The 12057-nt window shown below is 39.7% G+C and overlaps 1 protein-coding gene across 8 annotated transcripts in view; it reads left to right on the forward strand.

Annotated features, from left to right (window-relative positions):
- TOM1L1 (target of myb1 like 1 membrane trafficking protein) overlaps window positions 1-12057 on the forward strand; it is a 323891-nt gene that overhangs the window by 128981 nt on the left and 182853 nt on the right. For 6 of the 8 annotated variants that reach the window (XR_013929293.1, XM_080394531.1, XM_080394539.1 and 3 more), the window contains exon 1: window positions 1-12057. This exon is cut by the window's right edge and continues 40625 nt beyond it. The exons of 1 other annotated variant lie outside the window; for it this stretch is intronic. The gene's annotated coding sequence lies outside the window, so the exon portion shown is untranslated. One more of the 8 variants, XM_080394533.1, reaches the window with a different exon arrangement.

The following is a 12057-nucleotide window of genomic DNA, read 5'->3' on the forward strand; positions in this document are numbered from 1 at the left end:
TTTCAAGTCTGCTACAATTTGAAGCAAAGTTGTTGATGCATGCTAGCTGTTTGCAGGACCGAGGTGGTTTTTGCTGAAAAACAGAGCCCTCTTCTGTTAGCTGGCACTAACAAGAAACTGCACCACCTTTGTGCATCAGCAGTTAGATGGAAACATACAAACACTCAGAAGTCATCCATCATCAGGCAATGATGCACATATACCCTAATGCATGGCAGTAGTTCTATTATTTATCCATTAGTTTCTCCAAGAATCTATCCCTCAGTATTCAATGACAATATTTTTGGTGCTACTGTTTGTTTTGCAAGAAGCTCAAACTGTGCCTATCCCTTTTATGAATTTGAATTGTTAATGCAAACATTTGAGCTCATTATAACTCTGAAATGTTTCCTTTCTTACCAGTAACTGACAAACCTGCACACACTGCTCAAAAAAACAGTAAGTGCTATTTCTAGGATTGTATTTTGTTCACTGCTGTGCACAACAATATGCTCTTTCTTTCGCTAATGAAGTTTTTCTTTAATGAACACAATTAGAGCTAGGCAAACAATGCAAAAATATTTGCCATGAATATTCATCCAGAGTCTTACATCAATTCCCATCAGTTATGTTTGCACCTATTCATTATCCTCTTTTAGTGAAATTTTCCAGGATTCAATCTTTGATGCTTGAGTAATGAGGGGGGAAATTAAGTTTCAGCTCAGGGGTTACCCTTCTAATGTTGTTGAACTTGTTATTTCCTATCTGTACTTGCATTTCTGCAAGAATGTTGGGTGGGGAAGTAGTGTTGGACAAGAAATGTGCACCTGGCAACTGTAACAATGAGTTTGGAGGTAAGATCCAGGCCACATAGAGCCAAAGGTAGGAATTTCTGGGGGAGAACAGGGGGTGAAGAGGTAGGTACAACTGATTACTCCAATGGGGGAACAGCAGCTGCTGAGGACAGGGCTTCTGAGGTGACGTTGTTTTTTTTCCTTTTTTTAGGGTATTTTTTTGTTTTGGTTTGGTTTTTTTGTTTGTTTGTTTGGGTTTGGGGTTTTTTTGGTTTGTTGTTTGGTTTGGGTTTTAACAGCCAGTTCAAGAACTTTAGGTACTGTTGCTGCTGAACAGAACCTTAATCAGTGCACATATGCACACAGTACATTGAGTAGTAGTACTTCAAATTTCACTATTTAAATAGCAAAATAAAATAAAATTCTAAACTTCTGGGAAATGCCACTGAATAATCCCAGACATCAAAGAAAGCTGAGGGGTTAATGATCTGGTTTTAGATGTTTTCCTGAAGAGAAAAACAGTGGCAATTAAATCAATTATAAACTCTTTGCTAAATTCTAATTACATTTAGCAGCGTTGGAAGAGCACAGAGCCTCTGCCGAGGGTTGCAAGTGGGTTGTGAAACCTTTCATGTGTACAAGCATTGGGGCAGACATCTCCTCTGGGATCATCTGAAGTCTCAAATCATGTCGAGGATGCTTGGTGGTCCATGTGAAGCCTCCCGTCAGTCTGTGATGAGTGAGGATCTGTGTGTTGGGGAAGAAGCAACTGCTATAGCTGATGGTAGTGCTCAGATTCTAAAGGAATCTCCAAATGAGGCAGTTGTTACCCAGGAATCACAGGAGTGGGGTTTTTTCATCCTCTCATTCCCCTCCTCAAAGCACAAATCACAGCTTTAATGTCAAATTTCAGTGGAGAAAACTTCCTCCCTAATTTTCCCAAGACTTTCCTGTTCCTAAAGTTTATCCTAGGCTGCTCAGAGGCTTCCAGATCAGGAGGAGTTTACACTCCATGCCTTTACTGTAAAAGTTCAGTGGTTAAATCAGAAAATTAATAGATACAGTAATCAAGATTAGGAAAAGAGGCTTCCTGAGCAGTTTCTCTAGCATGTTTCATGAAGACAAGTTAAAAAAGCAGACCTATCAAGCATTTCCGAGGCAAGTGGTCACTGACCGATGCCCAAATTCTGTTTTGGGAGTTTGAGGTTTGGGATGGGAGGTGTATTGTAAGATAAATGTGAAGACCTAATCATAAACACAGAGAGCTGTTATCTTGAAGGCTTTAGGAATTAAAGCTTAAAGCCAGCCAGCTGATGTGTAAGCCAGGTATGTAAAAGCAGATTATTACGCATTTCATATAGAAATCTCCCACAAGGTCATTTCAAGTTATAATCCATTTGGTTTTTTCATTCCTATATAGTTTCTTCTAGTTGCCCAGTTCAGAGGCATTCAGTAAGTGTGACATGAGAAAAAGATCTTCTATTTTTCCCGGTGTGGTAATTGAACAGAAATAGAAGAGCCTTTATGGAGCAAAGCTTGAGATAGTTTTAGATTTCAAGGTAAACAGCTGTAGAAATCCTCTTACTGCAGAGAAATTATTAAAACAAAAAAGTCCTGAAATATTCAAAGGACATGGCTTAATATCCTGGTATTCGGTTGTGGTTAAAGTAGCCACTTCTTTGCTTTGTTCATTGTCTAACTATGTGGAAGCATGTATCAATCAAAGACTGTTGCAATCACTTTTAGACGTTACCTGGATTGCAACCTTGGCACAAGCCATCTTAATGTTAAAAGCTGTTGCTCTATGCTCGCTGCTCAGCGAGCTGATTGCAGGGCCACAGCTGACATCTGCTCAAGGTATGATAGTTAGGAGAGCATATGTTGTATGGGGGGGGCAGGGGGCACAGGCAAGCATGGCTTAATTTTCTGTTTGCTTACATAAATCAAATAGTGTTGCTAGGGGTGCCAGGGGAGGAGACAGTGTAGGGGCAGCTGGAGGGGGCATGTTGAAAGTGGCGAGAGGGGTGCAGGGGAAGAGGGAGTGTGCTGTCTATGCCTGTGGGCCTGCAGGTAATGGAGCACTTAAGCATGTGTTTCAGTTCATTCCTATTCAAGTGAAGCTCTTAGGAATGCAAATGATGCCACCTTGAAATGCAGTGGCTATGCAGTTAAAGCTGCTCCCTAAGAAAGGCCAGCTGGCAGCCCTTCCAGAGTGCTGTCTGCTGTCCCTTCTGCAAGGTCCCCATCTCTGACTCATTAGACTGCTAGAAAACATTGTGAAACTCAAATCTTCCCTGTTCCCTCCTTGTCTCGCTGCCTCGGAACTGGCTGCTAAAATCCTTAGTTTTGCCTAATTAATGTGACTAAGCTGGATCTGGTATCTGCAGACATAAGAATAGTAATTACCTTCAGTACTGTTTGTAGAGGTGGTTTTGTATTTTAATGGGAAGGATGGTGTGTACTTTTGTGCAAAAATAAGGCGGTGAGGTTCCCCTCTGACAAAAGCTTGCATCTTAGTGCATCAAAAAGTCTTTGTGGCTGATAAGAATTGCTCTCTTTGAATGATTTCCATCTTCCTCTGTGTTACTTCTGACCATCTTTCCCACTGGCTCCTTGTATTTTGGTATTAATAATACATGCTTTCCACGGGCCTTTTCCAAATGCTTTTCCAAGATCCAAGTCGAATAACTGGAATTAGGTTCACTTGATGTAAAATACTGAGTACTTGCATCATATATATCCTTTTACATTTTCTCCTGTTTGGTTCCTGTTTAAATATTTTTTGTACTAGTTAGCCTTTCCGCTTAATGTCAGCTTGTTGTCAGAGGGCTAATATTGAAGCCTCTTGTTGAGGCAGTTCAGTAATAACAGTGGGGAAAAATAGAAGTGGTTGACAAAATGCACTTGAGCAGAAAGGGTTTTCCTTGAGATTCTCTTTTAAATAAAAGCTCCAGCAAACTCCTTGCTAGATCAGCAGCTGCTCTGATTTATGTTCCAGGAAAAATGACTTTTTAGAGAGTCCTTGTTGCCTTAACAGAAAATCTTTTAAGAAACAGACACACAGCTGTTTTTTATAAGGAAATTATGTATCTGACTTTGGCAAACTCCAAGAGTTTGTATTGTGTTAATTACAAAACCAAAAGGACAGGATCATGCATGCCCTACTAACACTGCTCCAACAGAGTACTTAACTTAGGGCATGACCACCATTATTCAGAAGATGCAACTGCTTGTTAATGTGCTTTGCTGTGGCAGGATCTGAGGCTGATGATGACGGGCACTATTGAAAAACTCTTCTTTACCCCTTTCTGGCAGAGAAGTTTCAGATTATTGCTTCTATGAATTAGCATTTCTGCATTCTACTGTCACTGATGCATTGTGCTGGTTGGTTTGTTTTGAAAGGAAAAATAATCAGTCAGCCTGGCATAGTTATGGCTGCAAAGATTTGTCCCACAAATCATAAACAACCGGTTTCCTGTCTTGGACATACACCATCAAAATATGCAAGGTATTATATACAAAATATGCACTAATTACTATTATTTTTAACCATGGAGCAAAAGATGTGAGCTGCGACGACTGTGCCAGTTTGGGGTATAAATGCCATGGTAGTTTGTATAGCTACAAATCATCATTTGTGTATTCCTTTTTGTAATCAATGAACATCCTTTGTTACAGGTGTTTATAAAGCACTGGGCATATTGTCAGAGCAATGTGAATGATAAATACCATTCACATACAGGAGGATAATAACGCATTACTGTGCACCCAAACCAACAACCAAATACCACATCCGAGCAGCCAGCTAAATCCCCAGGTTTAGATTATTTCTCCCCCTTTCTGCGGAAGGTCTTGTAACAACTGGAAGGTCAGAAGCTGTATTCCTTTCACTTCTCCAGCAGGCAGGTAACAGACCAACCTGACAGACATAAACACTTTTCAGATATTTCTGGACAGCTCGTGGGGTTTGTTACGTTAATGCAGATGTAGAATTTGGGGGTTTCATCTGAATTGAATCAGTTTTCACCTTCATGTAAATCAAGTCAACCTTACACCATTTGGAAAAGGCTAGCTGAGCCGTGGAAGTTATTTTAGAGCCTCTCTCAGTTGAGCAAAGAGCAGCTGTAATTCTTGTCACTATGAGACATCTTCTGTCCCTTGGTGCCCCCTTCTGTCTTCTCCTCCCCGCTGAGATTTGTTGTGGGAACACAACGTTTCTGAAAGATGTAGTCTGGGGAAAGATGGTGTTAATTTACTCACTGCTCAGTATCTTCTCCTGTATGTCTTCTCCTAACGGTGCTCTGAATTTGCCAAATTCTGTATTCAGTGTAATCGAAATCTGGATGCTGCTTAGCTGTATAGAGACTAGGTAACTCTTTGAATTAACTAATGCCATGAATTCTTTTTTGAATGAGTCTAATGACATTTTTCTTGTTTTGCTCACCACCTATGTGCCCTGCCCCTGTTAATGGCTGAGAAAGACCTGTAAAATTATGTCCTTTTTGCAGCAATAAGTGATTCCCCACCCCCAACACAAAAATTAGCTGTTTCCATAGGAGTCTTTTCCAGAGCTGGGTGAATGCTGATCTCTTTCTGTTAATTGAATTTTAAACCAAATTATACCACTTTGGGTTTTTGCACTCTGTTTTGTGTTTTCCCTGTCTAATATTTTAGCAAATTAATTAATTGGTCAACTACATTTGTTCTTGTCCTTAAATGTATCTGACCTCCTAATCATTTCTTGCAGAAGTTCAGAATTTGTTCCAAGTGACACCTTTCTCAAGCACCCATCCTTCCATTTTTTTCTTTTTCCCCCCAAACTCAACTTCTTTTCACTCTAAGGCTACAGGTCATAGCATAATTCTAAAATTAACTGTCAGAAACAGTAAGCTTTAAGTGTGTGTTTGAAATCAAAATGGGAAAGTTTGTGGGTTTGTTTTTTAATTCATACTCAAGTATCTGCACTGTTTGCTGTCCTGCTGCTAGGTAAGACTTAACTGTGTATCCTTCATACACCTACATCTTTAAAAACTTTAAAATGTGTTGTATGATTTTTCTACAAAGTATCAAACTTAAGTTTTCTCCTCTGATCTTCTAGGACTTGGAAGCATGTAGTCAGGGATGCCAGGTGATTTGTCTGTCTAATCGAAACAGTGCCCCTTTTAATGCCTGGCTAAAGACCAGAACAAAGCCAGGCATTGATGAACAATTCCAGTAAGAAGCCATGCTGGGAAATCTGCCCTGCTCCTGAATGATGTGCAAAACAACTGCAGCTGCAGACTGTTCTCCTTCTTTCCCATCTGCCTTCTGATGGGTTCATGCAGTCATTAGCATGCATTTCTCCAGATTCTGTTAGTGCAGCCTTTCCCCCTTGTTATGTACTGTTCTTTATTCATCATTGTCGGTCTGAAAATATGTATCAAGATTGGCAGAGATGCAATGAAGGCACCCTAATTAGCCATTAATGTTCACACATCTTATTTTTGTAGTTTTACTCATGTCAAAAACTACAGGCAAGGTTCTTCAGGATGAAGTAGTTCATCGCATTCACCAAGGGTCGCACTTTGCTATTCTGCCCCCAGAATGAAACTTCTTTCGGTCTCTCTAATTAACACACACAGATTTACTGGAAAGATAGTTTCATAAAATTCATATTAAGTCACTGGAAGATGCCACAGACAACTCAAGAAGTCTGCCAACAAAAAGCATTTTTATTCCAGATAATTATTTTTTAATGGCGCTATTAGTAATTGGAGCTCACTGTACACAGCATACTCCAGATAAAGATCTCAGCAAGTTTTGCACAATAGTAATGTGAAGCCTCATAGCACATTTAAGATTAGGGTGAGTGGGGGTTTTATAGCCATTTTATACACAAGTCACACCCAGGCTAATGCACTAGTCCCAAATCGAACTCTATCAGAGCCACAAGCTTGTGCTTAAAGGTCACCTAGCTCTATGCCCTGATCGCTGCTCAGTTTCACTTCATCATTTGGTTCTGTTCTGTCAAGGCGATGTTCATCATGGTCTCCCAAGCACTTTGATGCACCAGTTTAGTTCTGTCCCCTTCACCTGTGCGAGAACTCTCTGCCTGAGATCACCTTGCTCTAGCACCAGCCATTTCGACCCTAAGGAACCACAGACAGGGAAGGAAATCTCTGTATGTAGCCTGCCAATGATTAAGATATACTACCTCACCCAGAAACAAACAAGAAGCAAATGAATCGTGATTTTGCAAATCATTAAGCTGCTGGAAGAACAACATGAAATGTAAGCAGTGTAATGTGTTCTTAAACTGCATGCCTCTGCTCTGAGTGCGAAGGGTCCAGACCCACCAGGGGTGGTGGGAGCACCTGCCCCCCGCCCCCCCATATACCTGTGATTGTTATGCATAAATATCTCTGCTCCAGCAATAAATCGTCCCTCAGTGCTCCAGAGCAGCAGGCTTTATCCTGACAGCTAGGAAAACCTGTCCCATATAAAGATGTTCATTCATAAGGGGTTTGAGCTGGAGGTTTGTCTGTCTTTTGTCTTTGTTTCAAAACAGTCTTGTGCATTTTAAACAAGAAAATTCACAAGCATTAAAAGCTGTGTCACCCTACGCTAATTAAATTTATGATGAGAGCTGATTAGAAAAGCTAAGTTTTGTGGGTTTTTGAGAGGAGATAGGACTCGGCTGGGACTGAGGATGGGAAAGATGACTTGTCTACTTGAAAAGCTCTCTGGCTTTTTTACAGGAAAAGCTTCTTCCCAAAGCTCGAGGAGAATTTTAGGGATAAGAAATTCAGCCTGAGTACCTGAGAAAGACTTGACCAAAGACTTATGTATCTAAAGCTAAGACTGCGGATAAGAAGTTCCTCTGTTTACTACAATAGAGCAAGCTTGGAAAACAAGGACTGCCATCTGCCTCTTTCTCAATGTTTCGGGGGGGTGGCAGCTCTGCTTAGTTCCTTTCTTCAGAGATGTTCTGACCTTCTTTTCCACATCTTCTCTTTATTCAAATCTATGGAAAGATAGAAATTGCAATGCATGAGGTTGCTATTGTCCTTCCCATGTAAAATAAGCTGTTCTTATGTTCCTGTCCAATTCTTGGAATTTAATTCTGTACTTTTATTCTGTGGTCAGCCTGACCGCAAAACAAGTGGTTCTCTAGCAATAGTTTGTTTAGAAAGACAAAGACATATTCTTCACTTCCATTTTTAATATGTTTTCAGTGTTTGAATCTGTGCATGCAAGAACAAGTGTTCTTTCTCACTGTCTTCTCTAGAGGTGCTTCAACTAAGCTTTTTTTTTTCGTCCTTAAGTCATGGACAGACACTCGTGTACACAGAGGTGAAAACATGTAAGCTTTGGGATTTTATTTTTGTGCTCACAGGAAAATGAGATTCAGTTGTCATTAATTCAAAAAATTAAATCAATCCATTGTAAAGCTATGGCTGCAGTGGGTGGTTTGCCTTGGTTGTTAAACTGTTTTGTACATCTGTGCACTTGAATGATAAACTTTATATAGAGGATTTCTGCAATATGTCATTCTGCTTAACTACTTTTTACCTTTGATATAAAAAACCACAACCAACCCCCCCAAAAAAATCCAAAATAACAAACCAAACAAAACCAAAGCATGGTAAAGCATATCAGTTAGTCCAAAACCAGCCCTTGGTGCTGGTCAGAAAGCATGCTGACAGGCACGCAAAGTTTGCAGAGGGATAAATTCTGCCCATTCAGATTAGTAACTGAAACAAGTGTAACATTTTAAGGCTGGCAGGAGTATTTTTTTCCCCCTCTTTCTCTCTTCAAGCTGGAAACAAGGCATTAAAGCTTATTGCTATTAAGCCAGAAAAATAAACCACAGTGGAAGAGCTAGTGCAAATTAGCATGGTCCCCTCTGTATGTATAACTGTCGAAGAGACTGGCACCATAACTAGCGTGTGATATAGCACAGCCTCTCAGAAACTGTTTGCTTTAGGATTCTTGCTGCTTCGGTGTGTATTGTCAAGTAGGTGATGAGGCACAGTACCCATCATTGATTCTTTTTTTCCTTTTCTTTTTAAATGGGTACCAAGTCACTTAAGTGTATGATTTCTGTTCCATAGCATTGTTGTCTGCAATGATCGATTTATTTTTTTATTTTTTTTTTGTCTTCTCCTGCTTGTGTACCCTGATGTACGAGTTTATCTATCAGATACCAGACCTGAAATGCTCCTGTCTCCTGGTTTGTGTTGTCTGTTGTACACTAATGCTAGGTGCCAGGTCAGATAATGGGATGAGAACAGTCATACGCAGCTCTGAAGTGACATTAGATCACTTTGTGGTGCTGCTAACTGATCTATACAGCTGGAGTCTTTTGCCTTTCAGACATCTGTAAGCATTTTCTGTGTTGTCCAATTCAATTTCTTCATAATGTTCCCAGAGTTTTTACATTTGTTCTTATGGTTTGCTTCACGTCAATTGTGAGAAAACCTGCTAAAGAATAAGAGCTTCAAAACTTTATATAGCTGCTTCCTATTTTTTTAAACTTTTTGCTGCCCATTCCTCAAGGACAGAGTTGACAGATGCTGTACCTTTTGTGGTTGCTGTACCTGGATTTTGTGCTGAATTTGAGCCAGCGGTTTTTGGAAGTCAGTGGTGTTTTCATAACCAGCTTCTTAGCCGTCTTAAATGTACACCCATTTGGGGCATTGTACTGAAAGTATCAAAATGCTAATTTTTGTGTCTCAATCTAGCCATGATAGTCCACACAGATATCAGACAATACTGCCTGCTGTACAAAAGGTTCATGGTATATCATGATACTTCTTAATACAACTGTTTGATCTGTGCCCACCCTGTCTCCCATGGTTGTAAATAGGTCTGTACTTCTTGGCAGCTTCTCTTAAAAGGATGAGTAAACCTTTTGCCTTTTGTCCTGCAATGTTCCTGATCATTGGTGAACTCCCCTAGACTAAGGAAACTTTGGAGTCATGCTGGATTTTTAGAAGGCCACCTATCCATGTTATTAAAGAGCTTTTGGTAGGTTTAGACCCATGCACAATATGCCTTAGGACACTTTTTTGCTTTATGTGATCTTTATGTGAAATATGTCTTAATGGTTAGCATAACTCACATCTGCAGTACACATCTACCTGGCACTACCAAAGAAGACCTGAAGGATAACACCTTGGCCTCTGTTTTTGTGCTTGGGGAGTAGAAACACAAAAATAAGAATGTACTTTATGAGAAATGAAGATCAATGGGTTATGTCAGCAGAAGCTTAGAGGTTGCATTTTAAAAAGATTGAATGCATATGAACACTTTTTAAATTCTTTGTAGGTTTCAGTTGCCTTAATATTACTGAAAGGTTGACATTTAGGAAAGAAAACATGAAAATTAAGTCAAATGAATCATGTGTCAAAGCGTTGTATCTTGGATGTGCAGCCCAAAGTGAGGACTAGTATGCTTCTTGGATATAGAGTTGTACTACACTTGTCTTTAGAAAGGCAGTAGCTCAGCTACATAGTAAGTCCCCCAAAAATTCTTCAGAATGAGTATGTTGATATCGGGAAGGCTGAACTCACTTCTACAGAAAAAGGTCACGCTAAGTACTGTTAAATATAGATCCAGAACTGTGTGAGCACAAGATTTCTATGCCTAACCAGGGCATCAGCATGTAGGCTGGAAGTTGGGGAAGTGAAACGATGTGAGTTAACTTATATTTCGTAAAGCCAGGTTTTAGCTTAGTGTTGTGAGGCAGCTTGCCCAGCATTAGTTGGGTTTTAATTGCTCCACTTTTTTAAAGCAAGCAAATTTTTACAGGAGCATCTGTGATAAAATTGGACTGAAAATGTCAACTCTCTTGAAATTAAACAGCCCGTCTTTTCAAGCCTTTTTGTTCTTGAAGATGCAATTTTGCTGTGTTATGCCAGGTCCGGTTCTCATTAGTTCATATAGAATTACACTTTGAAGTGAAGGGCAGGTTTGACCTCATAGGTATCATTATTCTTCTTCACCCTGCAATTACCAACACAGATCAATCTGGAAAAAAACCATGTACCTACTTTCATTTTCACTGACAGCTGAACCATTCCATGTTTCTAAACAGGACAAGGCCTCGTAAGCACACTTCTTGTCTGTTTTTTATATGTCACTTGAATGCTATAGACACCTCAGTAGGTAATCAGGATATCCTTAATTAGAAAATCTACTTAATTGGGACATCTTCCAGGGAACTGAATTAAGCCTAGTTGTATTGAATTATATTGTTTAGGGAAGGTTCAGTTTCTCTTATCCACACTTGCATTGACAGTGTGTTTTGGAAGCTTTTCCCCTACTCAAAATGCCACTCAGCTGGGACAAACCCTGTTTATCAGAGTGAGCGAATACTGCTCGTAGGTTCTCTTCAGTCAACCTGTATAGTTGCCAGAGCAGCTTCCCCAGTTATGTGCAAAACAGGAACCTAAGCTGGACCTGGCCAAAGTAAAATTCACCACTGTTTGGAGAGCCTGGAGCAGGGTGATGCGTCGCGTCTGTTCTCAGAGTAGCTGAGACTGACTGTATTTCACAGACTCCTGTAACTCTGGGCTTTTGCTGTGGGTACTAATACCCCAATAGCACTATAAAAACTTTACTGCAGAAGCTAACTTTTCGGTCGTTAATGCAGTTCCTTGCCAGCTAAAGCTGTGTGGAGCATATCATAGTACTGCTTGATCTGAGCTTTAAATTGGATCAGAAGGTATATTCCTCTTTGATACGTAAACTTATATTCAAATCCATGCCTTGGTATTTTTCAAGGTTGTTGATCATGTCACAGTATGATAGCACGCTATTTGAATGGAAAGCAGGGGCGAGGCAAAGGCTTTAGATGTATCGCTTCTGACACTAAAGCCACATATATGACAGTGAAAAATGAGAACTCAAGCATTGGTGCTGCTGCTAGAATTAATTTGTGGTTCACAGTGTGAACTGTTGATGTGTGATGACCGTGTATTTATGTTAAAAATATGTCATTGTAATAGAACAGTGCTATAGTTAACTAAATCCGTTTTCAGGTGAAAGCATCAAACTTACAAATCAAACAGTTTATTTGCCATATTTTAATGTATTTTCTAAAAAAATATATTGTTTCTCTTTGCATATCTTAAAAAACAGCTGAAAAAATTGAACTAGAATGTCTGGGATATCTGCAAACGTTATAACTTGTTTTTAAAAATGTGGTGCTAAACTAAAATAAATCTAATCTTACCTCAAATTATCACATACAAGAATCTTACTGATGGAAATGTTATTTGTTAAATAAGATGTGCATACT

Source organism: Falco punctatus, assembly GCF_963210335.1.
Source record: "Falco punctatus genome assembly, chromosome: 1".
In the NCBI taxonomy this organism is placed as follows: Eukaryota; Metazoa; Chordata; class Aves; order Falconiformes; family Falconidae; genus Falco; species Falco punctatus.